The sequence below is a fragment of the Rhipicephalus sanguineus genome, chromosome 6, assembly GCF_013339695.2.
Source record: "Rhipicephalus sanguineus isolate Rsan-2018 chromosome 6, BIME_Rsan_1.4, whole genome shotgun sequence".
In the NCBI taxonomy this organism is placed as follows: Eukaryota; Metazoa; Arthropoda; class Arachnida; order Ixodida; family Ixodidae; genus Rhipicephalus; species Rhipicephalus sanguineus.
The window spans coordinates 60,271,854-60,280,517 of record NC_051181.1 but is presented as its reverse complement, the minus strand read 5'-3'; positions in this window follow the sequence as shown (position 1 = coordinate 60,280,517).

Sequence of the window (8,664 nt, the reverse complement as noted above, 5' to 3'; positions counted from 1 at the left end):
GGCGACCCGAGCAGAGGATAAACGATGCTTTTCAACACTAAACACCTCACTCTTTGATTCACGTAAGAACGGCGAGAGAACAGAAACAGTTTAAGGCAACAATAAATCAGCATAGATGTTCTGTGTAAAGGAAAGATACGCCTGTCATTCCAATAACAGTAGCAGATTCTTCGCAACAATAACAGATTCTTCGTAATTTCGGCCTGGTCTCGTTTTGCGGTGAGCGCTAGGTGACGCGAAAATGTAAGTCAAGATGGCACTAATGCTTCTGTCGGCGGCTGTATGCGTCAAACGCAGCAAAGCAGGCAATTCAAGGGGTCTGCACGACGCGTGACGGCGCTGGCTCGAATCCCGCAGGTGAAAAAGCCCGAAGATATTTTCCTCACTCGTATAGGAAACCGCGCGTTAGGAGCGTCGCGAAGCCGCGGCGTTCTTTACCGGGCTATTGAGGCGCGACGCATAAAAAGAGTCGCGTCTGCGCTCGTGATGTGCGCCCTGTTCTTAATACTTGTGGCAACAAATGTGACGCTCGGCATGCGACAGTGTGCACGCTCTTAACGTAGCACGATGTGGGGATTCACCGGAGACTGTTTTTTTTATTGGTGACGTGCTCATCCGCCAGAGGACGCCTTCCCGCTTAGCGACGTCTTCCGGGAGAAAAAAAAAACAGCAACGCATCCGTACAAACGAATAGAGAGGAGGGCACACGTATTACCTTTCCGTGGTCAGGGTCAGACTGCGTTGTGTTGGCTGAGCCACTGTCTGGCGCTTTGACCCAAATATTGGTTTAGAATAACAACAACCGCTTTTCAGGACACGTGATTAGTTCACCTTATTATCTCTAATCTGCGGGACGTAAGACTCAATGAAAGACACACTGTTGACTGAACAAGAGGCCAGACAAACCTTCCAACAAATAACGCATGAATATCGCATCCCTAGTCACGTGACTGATAATCTCGTGAGGACATTATTGACCCAATGCTGGGTTATTAAGTAGCCGGTTTCGTCCACCGACGTTTCAGGCTCCGTACTGCGACGATTGTAATTTATGGATCCAGGGTAACGCATTCATATTATATGAAGCAGTGACCCATATTTCATGTCCATATTACACGTTGGCCTTGAGTGCACGTAGTGATGCACTGCGGAAGGTAATCAGTGTGTGTGCGCGCGCATGGAGGGTCGTGCAGCAACTTTTACAATTGAACGCTGCACTTCACTTCACACATATCATTCGAGGCTGTGCAAGCTACGCCAGAAGTACGGTGACCATAAATGCGTAAAGTTTTTCGGTCAGCCTATGAGGCCACCAGCGTTCGCGCAAGGCGAGCACGAGCCCGCACGCGAGGCACCGCGAAGGGCTGTGAATGAGAAACGTGATAAGAAATAGAAGGATACCTAAAATACACTGAAGAACGTTTCAACAACTGCAGGGCCCACTTTGTTTCTTCTTGACGTAACAGACCGTATTTTCTTATTATTCAGCCGAAAAAAACAGCAGTTTCGCCTATTTGCTACTATACGCACCGAACTATTCCTTGTCGCGAACTCCGCTGTAGCCTCCGCAGCGTTGCATTCTACGTACGAAACGCAGTACAAGCTTCCGTTGTGGTTTTCGGGCTAAAATGAAATTGAAAATACAAAGTAAGATATAAGATTGCGTTATTCTTGATAAAACAAACAACAGCCCACCTTCAGTGTTCACGTCAGCGTTCTTAACGTCAAAATGCTAAAGGATCACCCAGCACGGCAATATCACAGTACTAGATTTAAGTGCACGTTAAAGAACCCCTGGTGGTCGAAATTTCCGGAGCCCTCCACTACGGCGTCTCTCATAATCATATGGTAGTTTTGGGACGTTAAACCCCAGATAAAAAAAAATATCACAGTAGAGCAATAGTCATTGACGTCATCATGACGTCATCACACAACATCGTCGCTTGGTCAAAGGTGAGCCGATCACGGAGGCAGTGCGAACCCAGGTGAGGTGCAGTTAGCTTTCAGATCAATGCATCGACTGAAAAGAAAAAGAAGGCAGTTTTCGCCTTCGAGTCGCCTTAGGAGAATGCATAGGGGACCCTGTCAGTTTTTAGAATTTAGTTCCGCGAGCCACACGTTACAACAATTAGATGCAGGAAAAATGACTTTTAAGGGCTCGTTTTTCTTTGTTAGACACAATATTAATGAGAACTCTTAGTATTTAATTAAAAATTAGACGCGGCATCTAGGTAGTTTTGTGAGGCAGTAGTGCGATTGTACTAGTTAACTTCAAGAAATACAGCGCAAAAGACGGCAAAGATGCTAATCTTTATAGGGTCAAGTACTCAATGTGATTTTCTCGTACGAGAATGGTCTGGAATTGATGCAAGAGCAGGAGTAGTGTCTGTCGGTTCCGTGCTTGCATGCTAAGGAGACGCAAGACGTGGGTATCTGGTATGTGTTAGCGTCGCAGTGTATACAAGTAACTTTCAGAATTGTTGCCTGTCGGAGGCATGCGTGCACTCTCCGTACACAACCTTTGACTGGGGTTGCGAAACATGGCCCTCATAGGTGTCCCAATGCCGAACGGAAGGTACTAATTTATTCGCCGACATCAGCGCGACGTAGAATGCGTAATTGGGTCACGGGCGCCGCCGCAGAATGCCGCAGCAATAATAACAATATTAGCAGCCTCGTTTACCCCTTTTTATTGGCTCTCTTAGCTGGATGACGGATGCGTCACACTATATAGGAAGCCTAACGTTCAGTTCAAAACACTCAATAATACTTTATGCACTTTTCACAGGTGTACAAATATTTATGCTATCGCAGCCGTCTAAGGAGTCTATGGTTCCAACGGAATGCATGAAGCGTATTAATATGACTGCCCTACTTCTTCGGTCCACCAATGAGCATCCGGCGCGCAGATGGTGCACAGTTTCATAACTTGACAGTGTGAAAGCTGTTCTGTGACCAAGGCTGCTATGCAGGATGGCCCGAGCTTCTCGGGCACACGAGTTTGCTCCGAGCTTGCATTACCGCGGTCGTGACAGGAAGACAGTGCGGAGCACGCGATATCAGCGTTGATAAAAACGGCTACAAGAACGAGAATGGCGTCACAAACACATGTGCGACATTTGCGGCGGTTTTCAAAGGAACACCGCGTCCGAACGCGCCAGCGCCGCCACTTAGTCAACATTTTGACAGTGCAGCGACATCAGCGTGATTGTCGCGCTATCTTTTTGCCAACTGATCATCGCGCCTGCCACGGGCGTGTTCGTGGGCCTTTGTCCTCTTTCGGAAAATTCTTTCGTTCCACCTGCAGAATGGAAATTTCCATTCCCGAAGGCAACAAGGGCGCACACGCAGCACTCTGGTGCAGCTCGTTTCGCTTCTCTGGAATATTACAGATAAATAAATGGACAGGTTACTGCTATACTTACATTACACGTCTGAAGATGTATCTGTAGTAGCGAATTGGTAGAAGCAATGTCTCCACAAGCAAGTAAATAGTAACATTTCTCGCCGCAAATCCCACCATGGGCGCTTGCTTCATAGCTGTGAGTGGTACGTCGTGAGAGCGGTGAAACTGAGTGCGAGACATCGTAGCCACGTGATAAAAAATTGGCCGCGTATCTGCGTGCTTCGCTGCAAATGTCGTCTAAAGACGATAGAAGAGGCGCTGCCTGAGATATCGACGCCGTCTGGCAATACGTCGGGAAACATGAGTGCTGTGTTGCGGGCTGGTAGTCCCGGCGCAGCGGCAGGCGAAGACCGGCACCGCGACCGGTGGGGACGCCGGCCAGCTCGAACACGCTGTTTGGCGCGATGCGCCGAAGGAGAAGAAACGTCCGCACTCAGCGACTACTCTCCACAAACTCTCTTACTTACACGTCGCCTGGGTAAAGCAGGAATGCCAGAGCGGCGCCCCCTGTCATTCGTACAATGCAATACAGAACCGAAACCAAAACACAACATGAGCTTGTGCAGAGGGCACGGAGGAAGACAAGTTTCAGCGCAGTCGCATTTTCAGCGCACCTTAAGAAACTAGGGTTGTAACATTGTAGGGCCAGAATGACCGTCACGACGAAAACCTGCCTCCTCAGTCGTATTCGCCTGGAACGTTGGTGTGGCTTCGCGTCCCCTCCTCCGCTCCTGGCCTTTCCACAAAGCTACTGCCTAAGTACGAAGGCCCCTACCGCGTCCTACGTCAAGCATGCCCAGTTAACTATATGATTGATCCTGTTCAATCATCTACGGACCGCCGTCGTCGCGGCCGCGAGACTGTTCACGTCGATCGACTGAAGCCGCATTATGACCCACCAGTTGAACCTTTTCCTTAGGTCGCCAGGATGGCTCGTTTTCCGCGGGGGAGTGATTTGTAACATAGTAGGGCGCAGACAAGAACGCCTGCGAAAGAAGAAGACTAAGACGGTTGTTGTTGGCGCTCGCGCTTGCTCGGCTTGGACCGCTCATCGCTTCAGCTGTGGCAATCTTTTAATAAACGCGTTACTGTCTCAACGTTAAACGCATACCATCAAGGTCTTTAAAATTGCGTATCTATGTATTTTCTATTAAAGGAACACACCACCTAATACTTACCTCATGATGTTATGCCTCAGATATGCGTAATATTTACTTTTTGATCGACAACGTTCACAAGTATGAACAGCCGTACCAGTTCAAGATGGTTGGGCGGTAAGCGAGTGGTTCAACTTTGGCCGGCTGGCTGAATCGGGTGACGTGCCGACAAACAGAAAGACAGAAAGACAGACCAAAATTTCTGCGTTTAAGTTCCCCAAGAAAGACTATCGTCTTTAATATAATCTTTAGTTTATCGTGCGTGTGTGCATAGTCAGTGCGATTAAGCTCATAGATGAATCGTGCCGCTCGCTGGCGTTGCGACGTGAGCACTGCTCCTCGGCAAATGGAAACGCGGTGGGCGGACCCGCTCATCGCCGCGGGCGGTTGTCAATCAAAGTGATTGACGCGCGAACTAGGGCACAAACTTGTTGATTCTGAAAAGGCCCCAGTTCAACTCGGGACTGTCATAGTGCCGATTGCCTGGCAAGTGTTTCATGCGGTGGACGCTACTCAGCAGCTTTTTTGCATATAAAATAATTTGGTCAGCTTGCACTACTTGTGCGAGGCTGTGGCCATCGGAGGAGCTTGTGATCACCTAGCTTCTTCCAGCTTTTTACGTGGCTCGTCTACTCAGTATGCTTGGTCTGCTTCGGAGTAATTACCGTGTCAGTTCGGTCTCAATATTGGTGCTGTTTATTAGGAAGGTCTTAACTGACATGATATTAAATAGCCCCTTCTTAATCGTTAATGTTTAATTCCCACGACATTAATTACCCAGGTTTAATTCGCAAGGTCCTGAATAGCACAGAGGTGATTAGCATGATACTAATTAGCACGATCCTAATTAACACGATCTCGGTAAGGTCCTGATTATCTTGGTTTTAACTGCACGCTCCTGGTTAGCGTCGTGTTAATATTAATTGTCAATGTACTAATTACCGCGCCATTAATTACTCAGGTTTAATTCGCAAGGTCCTGAATAGTACAGATGTACATAGCATAATCCTAATGAGCACGATCCTAATTACCACGCTCCCAATTAGCGTTCGTGTTAATTACAATAATTGATAGTGTCTTAATTACCACGCCATTAATTACTCAGGTTTAATTCGCAAGGTCCTGAATAGTACAGAGGTAATTAGCATAATTCTAATTGGCACAATCCTAACACGATATGGGTGAGTAAGGGCTTGATTATCTTGGTTTTAATTACACGCTCCTAATTAGCGTCGTGTTAATTAGCACGATCTTAATTACCTCGTTCCTAGCTTTACACGACTTCATTAGCATGATCTTAGTAAGACGTGGCTTGGTTAGGTCGGCCTTAGCATGATTTCGCCTAATCAGCTTCGTCACAGCACGTCCTGACTTCGCTAGGTATACCGCCCAGCCAATTAGCTAATCAGCCGGGCGCACGTGCTCGGGGAGCGAGCAGACGATGAAGAAGAGAACGACGAGGGCGCGCGCCGGCCGAGCAACGCGCTAGAATGTACAGGCCGACCATGGTGATTATACACGTGGCCTCGGCGATTAGCTCTAGCCGCGGTGTTGTAAAGCGCTCGGTCGGAACTAATCTCGGAGGACACGGTGCTGATTATCCTAGAGGATACTTAGTGCAGACATTAAACGCTTGAAAATGAATTCAAACGGCCCGCGCACACATAGAATATATAGTTAGTAGAGCTTTCTGCCACTTTTCATTCATGGGTGCACTTCTGCACTCAGTGGAACGACAAACAAATGAAAGAAGGTGCCTCTAGTTTGACGACACCACCCAACCTTCACCACACTTGACGTGACGCCGCGTTCCATCGTAACCAATGGAACGGAGCGCGCGCTGAGGGATGGATTTCACCTTCTCGTACTATTATCTCGTTCAAAAGGGAGTGTCGCCAGAGCTCGCAAAGATCCCGAGTTTCGCCAAACTCGGGCCATCCTGCATAGCACCCCAACTGTGGTTTCCCTATGAGACGCGGGATATACCACTGAGATAACACCCTGACGCACCTCTTGTGTCATAACTCAGTGAGATATCCAGGTGACATCTCACTGTGTGACGCACCTTTTGTCTCGCGCCGGTTACCTGGCCTTACTAGCAGCATTGCGATCTAATTAACACGTTCCAACTGGTGCGCATTGTTTTCCGCTTTATCTATGGCCTCTATTGATTCGACTGTGAGTGTTTTCCGGCCAGATCCTTCTTTATCGCCTGCTTTGTCTATACATGAAATTTCTGGAGCGTTTTCGAAGATTGCGTAGCAAAGAGTGCTGTCTCTTATCACACTGCACTCGTTACGCAAATTGTACCTTACGTGCTCGAATGTAAGCGATCATGACCTATCACTCTTGTATGCTCTGTTATTCATGCAGATGTAAAACTTTCAGTCATGATGTGTCCATATGGGGACACAACATGGTTTTGACTGTTTCAACTATATATAGTTGTGCCAATGCGGAAACCTCACACGTAATGCTGTACGCGAAAACGAGCCTGTGGTAACAAAAAACAATGACATAAGATATTTTGCTAAGGACATTTATTCAGAGCAAAGGTTTTTTTCTTATTTGCACTGCGAGGTTTCACGAGACGTATGACGAGTTCCTCCGTATCACTGTGGCTAATTAGTGCTCTTTCTTGCATCAAAAGACAGTCCATGAAATAATAACCAGCGTATCTTCTTGCAGCGTATATTTACCTAATTTAATTACAGAGCGCATTACCAGAGCACATAGCACATCTATCCTAACAGATGCACATATTTATAACATACTTTTCTATTTACGAAAGGTTAGTTTGGAACATACTAATTATGCTTGTTCTATGCGTGGAGATTTGTTCTGATATGCACGGGTCTAAAATTTTAAAAAGTACGTTGCTTTGGAGGCCTTAAGGCACAGAAAATTAAAATCAGTGACTGAAAATTTAAATACCGGAAGCTAACTTAACAGGTATACTCGTGAGATCAGATTTCAACGACTGTGGCCGCCTCTGTGTGGTAGGCGTGTTGTTCTTGGCGAAAGTTCATCTAATAAAGAGTTGCATTTTAAACCTGCACATTAACATCGCTTCGACTTTGTCGTTACACTACGACAGCGTGAGTGCTCGTTTATTACACACATAGTCCATGCATTGTACCATAGCCGTATCCAGTCCCGATGTGTGAAGCATAGTCGTTTTCGTACTTCGGTTACTACGGTTTATCAGTGTTAAGTGATATTTCATTTTCTTTGCAAATTTTTCCCATCATTCAAATTTGCATAGGTATGCTTCTCCATACCCGAATGATGCCAGCAAGTCAAATAACGAATGCATTTTTCTTCATGGCGGGAATAGATTCCACCGCTGTCTGTGGTCATCCCTCGCGGCCTCATCGGGAAACGTGAAGTGATGTTTGTAGGCTTCATTGGTTGTGTCCATAGGTCGGCAAAAAATATGGAGCTCACTCAGACTCACTCATTCAATATACATTGCCCTCAGAGCTCACTCGGACTCAGACTCGCCAATTTTTTTCTCAACCGGACTCAATCGGACTCAGACTCACTGAAATTTTTCTCAGCCGCACTCACTCGGACTCAGACTCAACAAAATATTATACACTCGGACTCACTCAGACTCAGACTCACAGCTCTATCTGAATCTGAGTGAGTCTGATATCAGTGAGTCGACTCATGAGTTCGTTAGCGTATAATTGGCATTTTCGACCACGGTGCCAGTGCTCTTTAACGCCAATATCTCACATAATTGATGCTCTACTTGGCGCCTTTTGATCTCGTACTAACAAATATGAGTTATCAGTGGTTGTAACCCTGTAAGAACATTTTTATTGAAAGAGGTGACTCACACGAGATGTTTTTATTAAGAGCTTCCTGCAAGAGTCGGCGGGGGACGTAATCCAGCCATGCCCCCCTCGTATACGTACCTCACGCCTCTGATTAATAAATATTGAGCTGGCGTATGGACGCTAGTGCTTTCAAGTATGTGTGAGTCGACTGTAGTATAACCGTGAGCCGACATAAGGCTGATAGTAATGTTGAAGTTGTGTAGATAGAACCATAGGTCGGCAAAAAACTCTGGACCTCACTGAGACTCGCTCATGA